The 14353-nt window shown below is 39.9% G+C and overlaps 1 long non-coding RNA gene and 1 pseudogene across 1 annotated transcript in view; one reads left to right on the top strand and one right to left on the bottom strand.

Moving 5' to 3' along the window:
* Positions 1 to 14353, bottom strand: part of LOC109048409 — a 17252-nt pseudogene continuing 2899 nt past the window's right edge.
* The window catches only part of LOC122141754, a 27786-nt gene continuing 21884 nt past the window's right edge, over positions 8452 to 14353 (top strand). Inside the window, exon 1 of the long non-coding RNA XR_006158076.1 lies at positions 8452 to 8466. This is a non-coding gene — a long non-coding RNA (uncharacterized LOC122141754). The remainder of the gene's footprint in view (positions 8467 to 14353) is intronic.

Raw genomic sequence — 14353 nt, 5'->3', positions numbered from 1 at the left:
AGCTTGAAAGCCTCATTAATGTCTCATTTTACAACTTCTATATGCCTTTGTTACCTTTCCAGCGTCACGGCTCTTGGCTCTAAGCTTGTTGACCTGGGACTCAGCAATGTCAGCGCGCTCCTGGGCCTCCTCCAGCTCATGCTGCACCTTCCTGTACCTGGACAGGTGAGTGTTGGCCTGCTCCTCCTGTTAGGATGACACCAGATATCGAACCCCTTTCAGAGCATTGCACTCATGGCACCTCACACTTAAGACATTTGACATTAGACTTACAGCTTCTTCAGCCTGGCGCTTGTAGGCCTTCACTTTCAGCTGCAGCTTGTCTACCAGATCCTGCAGTCGGGTCACGTTCTTCTTGTCTTCCTCAGTCTTTGGGAGAAAGTATTGTTCATGGTCTTGTCAAACTATGTATATTATAATGAAATATAAGTTTCTAAATCCTGTGTAGTTGTACCTGGTAGGTGAGCTCCTTCACTCTCCTTTCATATTTGCGCACTCCTTTCACAGCATCTGCACCACGTCTCTGTTCAGCTTCAACTTCAGCCTCCAACTCGCGCACCTTCAGTAGAGAGTTATTGTTGTCACCTGTCAAATCTCTGCCATAGCTAGTTCACATAAGACTGTATTTAGCTTGTAATTTACCCTGGACTCCAGTTTTCTGGAGCTGTTTCTTTCCACCCTTCATGGCCAGACTCTCAGCCTCATCCAGACGGTGCTGCAGGTCTTTGACAGTCACCTCCAGGTTCTTCTTCATCCTCTCCAGGTGAGCACTGGTGTCCTGCTCCTTCTTCAGCTCCTCAGCCATCATTGCAGCCTGAAATATAAGCCAATTCAAATGAACTAGCCAATATAGACTGAAATGCCTTCCATGAAGGTTCCCTTTGTTACCACATGCAGATAAATAAAGTCAAATAACTGTTTAATTTAGAGTAGAGCAACAGAATGTAAACACTCACATCAGTGATGGCCTTCTTGGCCTTCTCCTCTGCATTTCTGGCCTCCTGGACTGCATCGTCCACCTCACCTTGAACCTGGACCAGATCAGCCTCAAGCTTCTTCTTTGTGTTAATAAGACTTGTATTCTGTGGGATTTAAGCAGGTAGTTTAGTATACATTTAACTAAAACTCTGTTATCATGTAACCTGAATGTGCTCCAAGTATAGTTTTAGTCTGTACTTGTGAGTGCAGCAGTCCCACACGTTCGCTGGCATCCACCAGCTCCTGCTCCGCCACTTTGCGGCCTCTCTCTGTTTGTTCCAGGCCAGCTCTCAGCTCCTCAATCTCTGCTTGCATCAGGTTATTCCTGCGCTCCACCATGGCCACCTGCTCCTTCATGTCCTCCTGTCCTCTGACAGCTTCATCAAGGTGCAGTTGGGCATCCTGTGGTTGTGTTCTTTCTTTGTTAGTTGCATGTCATGATTCGTTTAATTCATGTATCATATTCATATTCTCAAAGGTTTTTATATGTGTTGCAGTTCCTCATTCTACAGAAAGATACCTTGAGGTGTCCTTGGACGTTCCTGAGCTGTTTCTGGGCTTCAGCAGCCTGGCGGTTGGCATGACTCAGCTGGACCTGCATCTCATTCAGATCTCCCTCCATCTTCTTTTTGACTCTCAGGGCATCATTTCTGCTTCTGATTTCAGAGTCCAGAGTGCTCTGCATGGAATCGATCACTCTTTGGCTGTTCCTCTTGATCTGTTCCATCTCCTCGTCCTTCTCAGCCAGCTTCCTGTCAATCTCACTCTTCACCTGGTTCAGCTCCAGCTGCACACGAAGAATCTTGGACTCTTCATGCTCCAGGGTGCCCTATAAGGGAAAAGGGCAAATATTTCTATTACACGTCATTTTCAAAACATGATAAAGCCTCTGTATATATTGAAAATATTTAGCAGAATTTTATCATATACAGTTTTCAATCACTCCATAGTGATTGAAATTATTCAAGTGTTTTAAATTATTCAAGCAACAGTGTCATGTTAATATTGTAGTAAAGGAATGGCACCTCAGCTTCTTCAAGTGCAGTCTGGATCTCTGATTTCTCAGACTCCACTGTCTTCTTGGCTTTCTCTATCTCATGAATGCTCTTTCCAGTCTCTCCAAGCTGCTCAGTGAGGTCAGAAATCTCCTCTAAAGGGTTTTAAAAAGCAGAATTGTAATCAGAACTGAAAACTAACTGTTATAATGCTTTTCTCTTTTTAATATATATATATATATATATATATATATATATATATATATATATATATATATATATATATATTTTTTTTTTTTTTAAAGTGGTATTTACGTTGAAGATTCTTGTTCTCCCTCTTCAGGGTCTCAAGGTGGTCAAGTGTTTCCTCATAGGAGTTCTTCATTTTGAACAGCTCAGTGCTGAGAGAACGAGCTTCTTTCTGAGCACCTTCTAGTTCAGCCTGGCTTTCCTCATACTTCTGTTTCCACTCTGCTAGGACCTGAAGAAAAAGATGGTCATTGTTAATTAGCCAAATCCATGGTTTAAGGTTTGGATTTAAAGATTATCCCCATCCTTCTCACCTTGTCAAAGTTTCTCTGCTTCTTGTCAAGGTTGGCAGCCAATGCATTTGCCCTCTCCACATCAATCATGAGGTCCTCTACTTCACCCTGCAGTCTCTGTTTGGTCTTTTCCAGAGAGGCACACTTGGAGTTCACCGCTTCAATGGATTCTTCAGCCTCCTGTAGACGCTGGGCAAGCTTTTTCCTGAAGAAAGTGAAATGAAATGATGATATCTTACTAACTTTTGTGATATTAAATGTAGGGAGCTAGAGACATTGTTCTTTGCTGTGAATCTTTACTTGGATTCCTCAAGCTCCTCAGTGCGTTGGATGGCATCAGTCTCATATTTGGTTCTCCACTGAGCCTCCTCACTGTTGGCCTTAGACATTCCACGCTGGAGTTCAGCTTTGGCCTCCTGCTCCTCCTCATACTGCTCTCTGAGCAAATCACAGTCATGACGTGCAGACTGAACTGCATGGGCCAGAGCATTCTTGGCCTGTAAGGCAGCATATTTTGAGTTTCCCAAAATTCGAATCTTTGTGATTATTTAGATTATCAAAACTTAATTTTCAAAATTAATTAACTCATTAATTTTTTATAACTCTACCTTGACTTCTTCCTCAATATGCCTTTTGAGTTCCTCGATTTGCTGTGTATAAGCCTCTTTTCCTCTAGTTAGCTGTGAAACAAGTGCTTCTTTCTCTTCCAGTTGGCGGCTAAATTCACCTTGAAATCACGTTAGAAATATTACTATGAAATATAATAACATAGACACTTTTTAATACATTTTTTAAGTATTTTACATTTGCCACACCTTACCATTTTCAGTCTGAAGTCTTGCACGTTGTGCATTCATGTCATTCAGCTGACGAACATTTTCATCACTCTTGGTCTTGATTTCACTCAACTGGTCTTCCAGGGTACGGCACATCTTCTCTAAATTAGCCTTAAAAGGTAGAGGGTTATATGCAGATGTTTGTAAAGACGGTTTATATTTAATGATTCTCTAATGACATTACCTTTGCTTTAGCCACAGCCTCCATGTTGCTTGTCAAGTCATCAATCTCCATCTTGTATTCACTCTTCTCCTTCTCCAGCTTCTGCTTGACCCGCTGGAGGTTGTCGATCTGTTCTCCGAGTTCAGCCACACTGTCTGCCTGCTTCTTTCGGAGAGCTGCAGCTGTAGCTTCATGCTGCAAGGTAGACTCTTCCAGATCACGACGCAACTTCTGGAATTCAGCTTCACGCTTCTTGTTCATCTCAATCTGGGCAGCAGTGGCACCACCAGCTTCCTCGAGCCTCTCGCTGATCTCTTCAAGTTCCCTGGAGAGATCAGCTCTCTGCTTCTCCACTTTAGCACGAGCAGCTCGCTCTGCCTCAATTTCCTCTTCCAGCTCCTCTATACGGGCCTAATAGAGAAAAAAAAATACACTTTGTGAAATTTATAATGTACTTTACTGTAATGTAATAATGAAATGTCTAATGCCCAGCTATACAACTACTCTACAGTTTCACATAGAAAAGATTATGGTCATCATTACCTGAAGTTCTTTGATTTTCTTCTGAAGCTGTGCTCCCAAAGACTGTTCATCCTCAATCTTGCTGAGAAGTTGACTTATCTCAAAGTCCTTCCTGTTTTGAAAGTAGTGTTTTGTAAAATGTGCAAAATAAATTTTTTGTCAAATGTGTAATCGTGGGAAGTTTGACATCCACTCACTTTTTGATCTTCTCATCTGATTGCTGTTTGTCATTCTCCAGGTCCATTATGGACTCCTGGGCCAGTTTCAGATCACCCTCAAGCTTTCTCTTGGCTCTCTCAAGGTCCATACGGAGCTTCTTCTCTTGCTCCAGTGAGCCCTCAAGCTATTTTTACAGAAACCATAGCTTTAAAATCTGTTAGATAGCAACAAAAAGAATAAACTTTGATTTGTGACCTTATTTTCAGGCCAAACGACTTACATCATCCACTTGCTGCTCAAGCTTGGTCTTCGATTTAGTCAGAGTGTTGACTTTGTCTTCCTCTGCCTGAAGGTCATCAAGAGTCTGCTGGTGTGCCTCTTGGAGGGCTTTCTTCTCTTTGGTCTGCTTGGCAATGCTCTCATCCTGAGAGGCCATCTCCTCCGTCAAGTTTTTCACCTAAATTGGATCATCGATTATTGGTTTCATTCTCAGGAGCCTGAATCACAATCAGCAGTTTGATGATGTCAAAAAATATTAACCTTATTTTCTGTTGCATGCTTCTCCTTCTCCACTTTTGCCAAGGTGAGCTCCAGGTCATCAATGTCTTTCTTCAGCTCGGAGCATTCATCCTCCAGTTTCCTCTTCTTGGCAGTCAGTTCAGCATTGATTTCCTCCTCATCCTCCAGTCTCTCGTTTGTCTCTTTGAGTTTGGCCTCGAGCTGGATCTTGCTTTTGATGAGACCTTCACATCTCTCTTCAGCATCAGAGAGGTTTTCAGATTCCTGTTCATTGACATGGATGTAGTTAATGACTTATGTTCATAGCTACAGGATCCATATTAGGATCAGTAAAAGCTGAAATACTCACAGCTGTTACTTGCAGTTGAAGGTCATTTTTCTCTTGAAGAAGTGACACCATTTTCTCCTCAAGCTCCTTCTTTTTAGCTAATGCCTTTGTTGAATCTTCCTTCATTTTTTCATAGTTCTCCTTCATGGCTGCCATTTCTTTCTCGGTCTCTGCACTCTTCAGAAGAGGTTTGATCTTGAAGTAGAGCTTCATCCATGGCCAATGTTTGACATTCATGAATGAGCGGATGTTGTATTGGATGGAATAAATTGATTCTCTCTGTAAATTATAATCAGTAAATCAGTCATTATCATTTGCCATATCAACAGTTGTGTTCCAAACAGTTTTGTAAGTTGACTGACCTCCTCTCCATCATTTTTACAAACTCTTTCCTCATGACATATTCACGGCACAAAGCCTGAGTCATGGTAACCAGCAATGCTAGTTTCTCATCTCTCATCTCCTCAAGAGTACCCAACAGACCAGCTTTGAAGAACACCTACAAGAATAATACAAATATATTAGTGGTACAGTGTTGAAGAAGCCAAGTAGTCTTCAATGTAAATGTGACCTGCATTATGGTATTTTGCCCATTATAATGATGTTATAAAATAATCTAAAGTAGCTAAAATACTGACATTCTGACAAGGATTTATGTGGTTTTATCATTGATGCAACAGTTTGGGGAGGCATGACAATGTCCTAAGCACAAAGGGGTCCATATAGAAATGTTATGAGTGTGTGGTGTGGCATTAAGATTTGTTTTCAGTAGAATTATGGAAATTATCAAGTCATTAATATAATTAGAGTACTTTTGGTTTTGGTGGTGCAGGATATTTACTGGGTGACTCACCTTGGTGTGTCCAAACTTGTATTGGGTGTGGTCAACATCAACAGAGCCCAAGAGTTTCTCTGAAGCCTTTTTGTTGTCAATGAACTGTCCCTCAGGGATGACGCTAGCATTTAATACTTTGTACCTATAGGACATTAAGGTAAGATTTGTTTTGGCGAAGCCACAAAAGTGATTAAAGCACAATTTTGAAATGTGGATAAGATTAGGTGGTGTATTATCTCTTAATAGGTTGAAACAGGTGTAGTGTCTTTACCTCTGCTTGAAGTCGCCATATAGGATTCTGCTGGGGAAACCCTTCCTGCAGATTCTGATACCCTTCAGCACACCATTACACCTGAGCTGGTGGATAACCAGGAAGTTCTCCATCAGACCTGAAATGGAAATGTTCTTAATGTTTCAGAAGTATTTTCAGAACTGTGATGCATTTGACTCTTTAGGAATCAAGTTTACCTGGAGTCTTAGACTCATTAGGAATCAAGCAGCGCACAAAATGAGGGTGAGTGCTCCTCAGGTTAGTCATCAGCTTCCCCAAGTTCTCCTGTGGAAATATTTGTCATTAGTCTAGTGTTTCATATAGAAGAAGTTCAAAACCTTCGTTAAAAGAGAGAATCCATTTACCCTAAAAAGTGCAGACACAGTCTGGAAGGAACCCCCCTTCTTCTTGCCTCCTTTCTTTCCACCTCCGCCCTCAGCTGTTTTATGTCAAAGAAAGAAGTTGTTATTGATCTTGTGTTACTTTTTATTCATAAAACCATTCAATAAATTGGTATTTAATAATGACAAAGTATTAAAGGTTCATCGTATGCAAAATTCACTGTGACGTAGTTCTGCACAGGCCCCTCCCATGACTATTGACTGACATGGTCGTTTTTAGCACAGACCCACCCTGAGTGAGCCGTCATCAGTCTGCAATTGTTTCGAGGCTGGAGCAGGTGTAGACCAGAATGTCTCCTAAGCGACTGAGGTGTTTTGTTTTTGGATGTAATAATGAACATAGCAGTCATCATTTACTCCCGACATCTGAGACGCAGAGGATTACTTTTGTTTTTAAAGGGAATGCGCCCCACCCGATCTACCTGTGTGTCTTTGTTTGCGTGAATAATTCATGATCCAGGCTAACCTAACCCAGGCTTAGACCTTTAGAATGATTTTCTAGTTTATCAGGATTAATTATGTCCCTTTTCATTTAATCTATTCGTAAACATTGACACGTGCAAACAAAGAGTGCTCAGTGTGCCGTTTTCCAAGTGTGAGTTAACAGGTTAAAGGGGCACGCACGAAATGGGTTGCTGAGAACAGAGCTGTTTTTGACGGTAAAAAGGATGTTATTTTACAGTACCATTGAGAAATTTGAACCAAAGTATGTTATTGACTCATCATTAAGACCCTAAAGAATCATATCAATCCGATGACCCCTTGAAAGTAACGTCCCTGTCATTGCTAGCTTGCATTAATATACTTTATTTTATCATTGACTGTAGAGTCATGGATCACATAATATGTTATGCTTACATAATACTAACTTTTTGTCTACTTTTTAATAAGCAGGCTTCTTGCATGTAATTGCAACATGGAGAAATTTAGGAAATGCAGATGTTCATACCTTCAGCAGCTCCATGAGCGGCATACAGGAAGGCCAGCACTTTTAGTGATGATTTTTGGTAAAGTTGTACGACAGACTCATTTAATGGATCCTTGTTCTTGTCCAACCAGCCAACAATGTTGTAGTCCACAGTGCCGGCGTAGTGCACCAGAGAGAAGTGGGCCTCTGCCTTACCTTTGGCAGGCTTGGGCTTCTGGAAAGCTGCACTTTTGCCCAGATGCTGATCATGCAGCTTGTGTCTGTTGCCTTGGGGAACATGCACTCCTCTTCAAGGATGGAGAAGATGCCCATTGGCTGTTGAAGAAATGTTTAGACTCAAATACAGTCACAATGTAAACAGTAAATTTAATTTTCAGAATATCCTCTTACCTTCTCAATGAGCTCAATGCAAAGTCAATGAACTCCCAATCAATACCTTCTTTCTTGTACTCCTCTTGCTCCAGAACAAACATGTGGTGGTTGAAGAACTGTTGCAGTTTCTCATTTCTGAAGTTGATGCAAAGCTGCTCCAAGCTGTTGAACTGATAATTCAACAGAAGCAAGTTCTTACTGCTGACTGCTATCTTTTATATCTTGATTGTTACAGAGACATTAATGACTGATGCTCACATCAAAGATCTCAAATCCAGCGATGTCCAGCACACCAATGAAGAACTGTCTAGGCTGCTTGGTGTCCAACATCTCATTGATACAGACGACCATCCACAAGAACATTTTCTCATAGACAGACTTGCAGAGAGCCGAGACTGCATTGTTCACCTGAGAAATTCAAAGGTCAGTGAAATTGATATTAGACTTTTTTTTCAAGAATAAATGTGTTTTCTGAATGTCTATGGGACATTTCATCTACTAAGAAGGTAAGTGATCACCTGTGGTACTGTCTGGCCTTTGGTCACCATCTCATTTCCGACCTTCACTCAGGGGTAGCACAGAGCTTTCAGCATGTCAGCAGAGTTGATTCCCATGAGGTAAGCAATTTTATCAGCCACTGAGGAAGAACAGTTTTATGCATTACCTTCACTAATGAAGTCACTAATGAAGTCAATGTTTGCATGCTAATTTGTGTTAATAATACACCCTACCCTCAGTGCCGTCAGGTTCAGCCTGCTCCTCTCTCTGCTTCTGTTTGAACTTCATGTTCCCATGATGCATCACAGCACCTGTTAGCTTGTAGATGCTGATTTTCTCATCAGCATTGAAGCCCAGAATGTCAATGGCAGTCTGTTTTTACACAGACCAAATAAAGAACATAATGCATTAGTATGTAGTTTATATTGCATGTCATGCAGTATTCACACCAGTTTATGCTATTGTTCTTCTTTTAAATTTCATGCCAGATAAATTGCTTGTAATCTGAAAATACCTCTACTACTACTAATAAAAACTGAGTTGTCCACATACATCTGTGGCAATGAACTCCTCCACATCATTGATGCTCTTGACAGTGATTTCACCCTGGCTGATCATTGGATAGTCATAAGGGTTGGTGGTGATGAGTAGGGCCTCTATAAAGAGTTGATGTGCAGCATGTTAACAGTGCTCTCAAATTAGGAAATAACTGAAACACACAATCCTGTAGATTTCTCACCGAGCAGCTCTGGCTTGTGTCCAGTCATGAGCTGGTAGAAGATGTGGTAACTCCTCTCAGCCGACAGCTGGAATGTTACTCTTGACTTTTCCAGCAGATCTGTAAAAAGTAATGAAAAAAGACATTGAGTTCAATTCGATTAATCCACTTGTTAGTCTCCAAATAAAACAGTATTGACTCACAAGTTTCAATATCAGCTGAGGCCAGTTTTCCAGTGGTCCCAAAGTGAATCCTGATGAATTTACCCTACAGAGATTGAAATCATGTACAAATGCTAAACTGTTTGGCAACTTTGAAAGTGTGATTGATGTTGTACAATGCTGTAATTATTCATAAGTGCAACTTACAAAACGAGAGGAGTTGTCGTTCCTCACAGTCTTGGCATTACCATAAGCCTCCAGCAGAGGGTTGGCTGCCACAATCTGGTCCTCCAGTGATCCCTAATGTAATTTTAGGGCAGTAGATAGTAGGTATGAGGTGAAGCACAAATACTGTAATCAGTAACACCATCTAGAATAGGTGTTTTACTAACCTGCATTTTTCCAGGGACTGGTTCTGGCTTTTTCGGTCCAGACATCGCACCAACAGTTGCAAAGTACTGAATGACACGTTTTGTGTTCACAGTCTTTCCTGCACCAGATTCTCCACTGGAGATTGAAACAAGATCATCATTTAATCATAAATCTTCAATGAATTTATATACATATTTAAAATGCTTTAGATTATGCCATTAAAAGAATATTTACTCACGTAATTAGGACAGACTGGAAGATCTGAAATTAAACCATGCAATGTTAACAGGGTTTTGCAAAATAGGTTGCACTCTATATTAAATTGAAATTAAGTGTTTGTGAAGTATTTTTAGTTAACTCAGCTATTATTTTTTTGTTCTTGACTTTGTCAGTACATCTATAGTCTAAATGCTAACCTTTTCATCTTTATTTATTCATTTATATATATATATTTCTCACTTTATTTAGATTTTCAATAAATGAATAGAATACAGCATACAATCACAGATAACATTGATTGATAACCTATATATTTGGTTGATATACTGTAAAACTTCCATGTTGATCAAGGGTCCACGCAGCAAATAGCCACAAAACAAGATTCAAACTGAGGAAAAGAACATGGAATGTTATCCACATGACATAAGAATAAAAGGAAGAATTAAAATAAAATAATATCAAAGGTATCTACAGCATAAACCAGAAATGCACCCATAAACCAACAAACAGAAAAAAAGAAAAAAACCCGGGAATAATAATCATAATAATACTAATAATAATAACCACAACAACACAAAAAGGCTTGGTCATCCAAAAAAACACATAGAAATAAATATCACAGGTGCAAAGAAATTATGCTGAACCTGGCCGACACATAGGTTATTAATCTATATATTGGAGGAAGGAAGGAGTTACTGCCTGAAGAGATTTATACTCAGGTGTTTAGAAATGTTTTATTTTCCTACACAATCTAGGAATGGTCCCCAAATTTTATAGAAATCTTTAGAGGATCCCTTCATTGTGTGCCTAATTTTTTCTATTTTAATAAAATGAAAAATAGCTTTAATCCATAAAAAATTAGTATGGGTATGGGCGATTTCCAATTTAGTAAAATTAAACATCTTGCCAGAAGTGTAACAAAGGCTACAAAATCTTGTCAAGTCTTACATTTGGGCATATCCAGAGATGTAAAAAGGGTGCTAAATAATGCTGTAACAGCCATATAACAAATTTGAAAAACAAAAACTTCAAAAAGTGTATTAAAGATCTGGGACCAATATTCATGTAAAGATGGGCAGGACCAAAACATATGCGCAGTGGTTTTAGGAGCCTGATGACACACGTGGGATCTACTTCGGGATTTATTTTAGAAAGTCTAACTTTGTCAGTAAATATATTTCTAAAGGTGCTGTTGACATGAAATTTTCACCAGATGTCGATAACAATCCAAGTAATCCATACATACAACGATAAAATACATATAAGTTCAAAAATGAAGTTCTGTGTAATAAAATGAAATGACCCAGGGAAAAAGTATTGAACAAGCTTGCTGAAATTTATTTAATACTCCGTACGAAAACCTTTGTTGGTAATGACAGCTTCAAGATGCCTCCTGTATGGAGAAAATAGTGGTATGCATTACTCAGGTGTGATTTTGGCCCATTCTTCCACACAAACATTCTTCAAATCTTGAAGGTATGGCACTAGTAGCTTTATTTTCTTTCTCTGAAACCAATTGAGAGTTTCCTTGGCTGTGTTTGGGATCATTGTCTCGCTGGAATGTCCACCCTCATTTCATCTTCATCATCCTGGTAGATGGCAGCAGATTTTTATCAAAAATGTCTCAGTACATTTTTCCATTCATACTTCTTTCAATTATATGAAGTTTGCCAGTGCCACAGCATGATGTTTTGGGGTGATGTGCAGTGCCCTTTGACCTCCAAACATGGTGTGTATTATGGCATCCAAGGAGTTTAATTTTGGTCTTATCTGACAAGACTATATTTTCCTAGTATTTCACAGGCTTGTCTAAATGTGGTTCAGTGAACTTTAATCAAGCTTCAAAATGCTTTTTCTTTAACAATAGAGTCTTGCATGGTGAGCGTGCATACAGGCCATGGCGGTTGATTGCATTACTTATTGTACTTATTATTTTCTTTGAAACATTTGTACAGGCTAATTCCAGATCTTTCTGAAGATCTCCACAAGTGATCCTTGGCTCTTGGAAAACTCTTCTAATAATTATTTTCATTCCTCTGTCAGAAATCTTTGCGAGGAGCACCTGGTCATGGCCGGTTTATGGTGAAATTATGTTCTTTCCACTTCTGGATTATGGCCCTAACAGTGCTCACTGGAACATTCAGAAGTATAGAAATCCTTCTGTAACCAATGCCATCAGTATGCAACAATAAGGTTGCAAAGATCCTGGGAGAGCTCTTTACTTTTACCCATCATGAAATGTTTCTTGTGTGACATGTTGGTCATGAGACACCTTTTTATAGGTCATCAATTGGGACTGAACCAACTAATATTAATTTCCACAGACAAGGGGCAGGATTGCTTTCTAATTACTGATAGATACCTGCTGGTGTCTTGGCTTTCCATGCCTTTTTTGCACCTCCCTTCATGTGTTCAATACTTTTCCCCTTTGTCATTCTACTTTATTACACAGAACTTAATTTCTGAACTAATTTATATTGTTTTCTTTGTATGTATGGATTACTTAGATTGTTACCAATATCTGGTGAAAATTTCATGTCAACAGCACCTTTAGAAATATATTTACCGAGAAAAATGGTGATGTATTCAATACTTATTTTACCCGCTGTGTGTATATATATATATATATATATACACACACACACAATATATATATATATATAATATACACACACACACACACACACACACACACACACACACACACACAAAAACAAATAGAAAACAAGTAGATAGAAGAGAATTAGAATAGAGAATGCTAGAGTTAGAGGGTCAAATAAAGATGAAAGAGATGTGTTTTCAGCCATTTCTTGAACATTGCTAAGGACTCAGCTGCTCGGATTGAGTTGGGCAGATCATTCCACCAGGAGGGAACAGTTAATATAAAGTCAGTGAAAGTGATTTTGTGCCTCTTTGGGATGGCGCAATAATTTGCTGTTCACTTGCAGAATGCAAGCTTCTAGAGGGCACATAAGTCTGAAGTAGTGAATTTAGGTAAAGGGGTGCAGAGCCAGTGGTGGTTTTGTAGATAAAAATCAATGCCTTGAATTTTATGCGAGCAGCTATTGGTAGCCAGTGCAAATTGATGAACAGAGGTGTGACGTGCATTCTTTTCGGTTCGTTAAAGATTAATCTTGCTGCCACATTCTGGATTAATTGTAGAGGTTTGATAGAACTGGCTGGAAGACCTGCCAAAAAACATTGCAATAGTCCAGTCTGGACAGAACAAGAGCTTGAACAAGGAGTTGTGAAGCATCTTTCCAAAGAAAGAGCCTGATTTTCTTGATGTTGAATAAAACAAATCTGCAGGACCGGACAGTTTTAGCAATGTGGTCTGTGAAAGTCAGCTGATCATCAATCACAACTCCAAGGTTTCTGGCTATTTTTGAAGGAGTTATGGTTGATGTGTCTAACTGGATGGTGAAATTGTGATGAAATGATGGGTTTGATAGAACCACAAGCAGTTCTGTCTTGAAAAGGCTGAGTTGAAGGTGATGGTCTGTCATCCAACAAGAAATGTCTGTTAGACATGCTGAGATGTGAGCAGCTATCGTCGGATCATCAGGTTGGAATGAGAGGTAGAGTTGAGTGTAATCAGCATAGCAGTAATATGAAAAGCCATGTTTCTGAATGACAGAATCTAGTGATGCCATATAGACAGAGAAGATAAGCAGACCAAAAACTGAGCCCTGAGGCACCCCAGTAGCTAGATGTTGCGACTTGAACAGTTCACCGCTCCAAGATACCTTGAAGGACCTATCTGAGAGGTAAGACTCAAACTGCTGGAGTGCGGTTTCTGAGATGACAGGAGGATCTGGTGGTTAACCGTATCAAAAGCAGCAGACAGATCTGATGGGTTTGATGGAACCCACAAGCAGTTCTGTTTTGGCAAGGTTGAGTTTAAGGTGATGGTCCATCATCCAACAAGAAATGTCTGTTAGACATGCTGAGATGTGAGCAGCTATCGTCAGCTCATCAGGATGGAATGAGAGGTAGAGTTGAGTGTCATTAGGATAAGAGTGATATGAAAAGCCATGTATCTGAAAGGTAAAACTCAAACCGCTGGAGTGAGGTTTCTGAGATGATAGGAGGATCTGATGGTTAATCATATCAAAAGCAGCAGACAGGTCTAGCAAGATAAGATTTGGAGGCCTCTCTTGCCAGTCTTTGGGCTTCAACAACTGAGAGCAAGGCAGTCTCGGTTGAATGTCCACTTCTGAAGCCAGACTGGTTGCTGTACAGGAGGTTTTTCTGTTTGAGAAAGGCAGAGACTTGGTTCAATTCATTCAATTGTTTTTGCAATGAAAGGAAGAAGGGAAACTGTTCTGTAATTCTCTAAAAGAGATGAGTTAAGGGTGTGTTTCTTAAGTGAAAGTCGTGACATTTGTCAAGTATGGTAACCCATACTCGAAATTGGTGCTCTGCATTTAACCCATCCAAGTGCACACACACAGCAGTGAGAAGTGAACACACCATGAACACACACCCAGAGCAGGGGTGAACTGGGGGTTCAGTGCCTTGCTCAAGGGCACTTCA

The sequence above is a fragment of the Cyprinus carpio genome, chromosome B22 (assembly GCF_018340385.1).
Source record: "Cyprinus carpio isolate SPL01 chromosome B22, ASM1834038v1, whole genome shotgun sequence".
NCBI classification, from domain to species: Eukaryota; Metazoa; Chordata; class Actinopteri; order Cypriniformes; family Cyprinidae; genus Cyprinus; species Cyprinus carpio.
Note: the sequence above shows the minus strand (reverse complement) of the source record. Positions and strands in the feature narration are given on the sequence as shown.